The sequence below is a fragment of the Physeter macrocephalus genome, unplaced genomic scaffold (genome assembly GCF_002837175.3).
Source record: "Physeter macrocephalus isolate SW-GA unplaced genomic scaffold, ASM283717v5 random_4299, whole genome shotgun sequence".
NCBI classification, from domain to species: domain Eukaryota; kingdom Metazoa; phylum Chordata; class Mammalia; order Artiodactyla; family Physeteridae; genus Physeter; species Physeter macrocephalus.
The window spans coordinates 1-3,056 of record NW_021149585.1 but is presented as its reverse complement, the minus strand read 5'-3'; the positions used below and the strand labels follow the sequence as shown (position 1 = coordinate 3,056).

The 3,056-nt window shown below is 48.4% G+C and overlaps 1 long non-coding RNA gene across 1 annotated transcript; it reads left to right on the top strand.

The window, feature by feature from the left end:
• The first annotated feature begins 23 nt into the window (after positions 1–23).
• LOC114485801 (uncharacterized) lies at positions 24–3,049 on the top strand. The gene is made up of 3 exons (XR_003679098.2): positions 24–108; positions 549–615; positions 2,976–3,049. It is a non-coding gene; the product is annotated as an uncharacterized lncRNA (long non-coding RNA).
• Positions 3,050–3,056: the final 7 nt, after the last annotated feature.

Sequence of the window (3,056 nt, the reverse complement as noted above, 5' to 3'; positions counted from 1 at the left end):
CCGGCAAACGTGCTGTATTTCAGCGCCGACCCGTCGTTAGCTGCCGCGTGCCGCTCCGCCTCCTGTGGAAGCCCCTCGTCTCACGCATTTGCATCTCCGAGTACAAAGGTGAACAACATTCTACGCTACATATCCTTACGTAATAGAGAACTGTGCTTGTACCTTCCTGTTCTTGTACCTTGAAGAGTCTCCCGACGTTCTGCGTACATATGATCTGAACAACTTCACCTCCCGTCGCCGTCTTGCAGCACTTTGTAAACAGGAGTGCTCCCCTCAAAGATGCCACGTGTCTTCTCTTCAGCTCGCACGTGTGTCTGTATACGTGTTATGCAAGTACTTAATGTGTCCGCACGTAACTCTGCGAAACAGTCGCACTGGAGACCAAATGGTCCCGCGTACGTGGAAGCAGCTGTAACTTGGTAACTCACGTCGGCAAACGTCATCTCTTTCACCGAAGTGCTCGTATCAGTATACATGCGTCGGCAGACCTAAACATTGTAAGATATTGTCGCCCGCCGTGGTGCCGTTGCTTGTCTATTCACTGGCAGGACGTGAAGAGCTGATACCGTCGCTGATTTCTCTCCTGGTTACTCGTGCACCAACACCCCGAGAAAAGTAAGAAAAGTCGAAGGTGCAGGAACTGGTATCCAGTCGAAGACATGCCCAGTTTGCGGTTACGTACTGCAGGGACACACGGGTAATGCACACGAACCAAGTGTACAGGCAATCAACTCTTCGATAAGGAAAGGATGTTGTGGGAGTCTATAAGGCGGGAACGTAATAAAATTCTCTACACTGGGTATATAGCAGCTTCATAAAGGAGACGGATGTATACTGAAATACGCGTGAACGGTTTAGGAATAAGAAGTTGAAGCACGAACAGATGGGTCGAAACTGTACCTCTGCATAGCCGTCTATGTAGAAATCTGACGACAGTCAGTAGAGGGAGACAACAGCAGCTCAAAGGTTCTGGTTAGAAAGACGTGGAGTTACCGCATGTGGCGCTGCGTGTGTGCGCAGTAAAATGCTGGAGAACCAGGCTCGAGCGTAGATCCCCATAATCAACAAAGAGTTCTGTAGCTCGCCGTGTATCCCTGCAGATGTACTGTGATGTATAGACGGTGGAAAGGTACGGGGCCACACCTGCTGGTATTTCTCGTGCTGTGGAGCAGTTTCTTGCTCACCATTGTCAATACTGCGGCGACAAGCAGCAATCTCCGGCAACAGCATGCAGACAGCCAGGTTGGTTCCAGAATGTCGCTATGTGAGGGTATTCGAGGAAATGCTGCTTGCTTTTGTCAAACGTGCTCACGAGGAAACACGTATGGAGCATATTTTACGCCACGCCCGTGTATTCAGTCGTGTTGATGATGTCCAGATCTCTTCAAAAACATAAAGCACAAGGCAAGCAAGAAACTGTGATGCACGACTGGTACACGCACGCCAGGAAAGTATACGTGGCAGAGGTATGCGTACACGGATACATATATCATTTCGTCCGTTTGTGCTTGTGTGCAAGCGGGCTCACATGGAAGTGATTCCAGATGGTACACGCATTTCTAGACAGGCCTCTTCAAGGAGGGCATACGGCGAGCGAACAGTGGCAGCAACATAACACACAAGTTCATCAAGCTGCAGAGGGGTAAACGTAAAGTGGGTGCGTGACCAGAAGGCGATTGACCGTATGTGAGAGAAACAGGGAAGGAACAAGCGAGAGAGGGAGAGGTACACATGTAAAGATTCACGTATGTGGGTACGTGTGCGTATTTGTGGACTTGCAGATGGTCTATGTACGTTCATCTCGGGTGTCCAAACGCCACAAGGGGAGAAGTATAGGGCAAATGTGTACACATCCGTGCAACAGCCGTGAGGCGCAGTTCTTAGAGCCAGAAAAAGAGAAGGAAAAAAGAACATAACCCCCCAAACTGGACAGGGCTGTTGAGCATCTAATAAGGTGTCTGCTGCTGAAAGGCAGACCGGGTTCTGTTTTGCCCTCCCTACGTACAGGTGTCTACATTGGAATGTACTTCCTCCTTAGCGCTCAGTAGGTAGACGAGCCGATGGAACCTGCGTATGGACATACACATAAATATGTATATGCATCAACAGCTCTTGTGAATTGTAGCGAAGTCTCCCTATCTTACATATGCATCTCTTGCCGCTTTATGTGTATATACAATGTAGGCATGTGAGTATGAATGCTTTTGCACACGAGACTGTAAGAGTTCTGCATACACCTGTTCATCGAAATTCTATGCCCGTGGTCCACTACCCTCCCAGGGGAGCTCCGCGCGAACGGGTAGGGGCACCTGCTGTGTGGTGTGTGTTTGCGCAGACCGATCTGCGCACGTTCTGCTTGCATTGTGGCCGTGTTGGTGTTCAGTTGGCAAGCGCTTGCGGTGCGAAAGTCGTTCTTTCCCTCTCGAAGTAATTTGAAAGACCATTTCTGCTGAGTCTCTTGCCTTTTACCTTCTTTGCGACTTCGGGAGAGAACGGTAGAGAATTAGACTATATTTTAGTTCCACATAGATGTGTACAAGCATGTGTGACGTGAACGCATCATATGATAATCTTATGCTTTTGGACGTGTAGCATTTGTGCAACATGCACTATCATATATTAGACTGATTTTATTTGCACATAGATGTGTACAAGCGAGTGTGACGTGAATACATCATAGGATAATTTTGTACCTCTTTACGTGTAGCATTTGTGCAACATACTCTGTCATATACGTAACTGTCTGCGCGTACAGACCGTTTCGCATTGGTGCACATATATGAATGCATGGCAGTGTTGGTCAGATGCCGTGGGCCCCATATACACTGTTCTCCAGTCCGACCCAAGTTAGTGTGCCTTTTCTGTTTATCCGTGAAGGTGTGCCCTTCTTAGTGCTTGTGAAAAACAGGGGCACGTACGGCAGTTTCATATTTTTTTAAGTGTGATCTGATGTCGGTTTCTGTGTGGGGTAACAGGGACACACGTGTGAAAAAGCGAAGGTGAGGAGGAGATTCAAAGCAGTGCGGATCAGCGCGTTGGTGTCTGCGAGTAAGTTA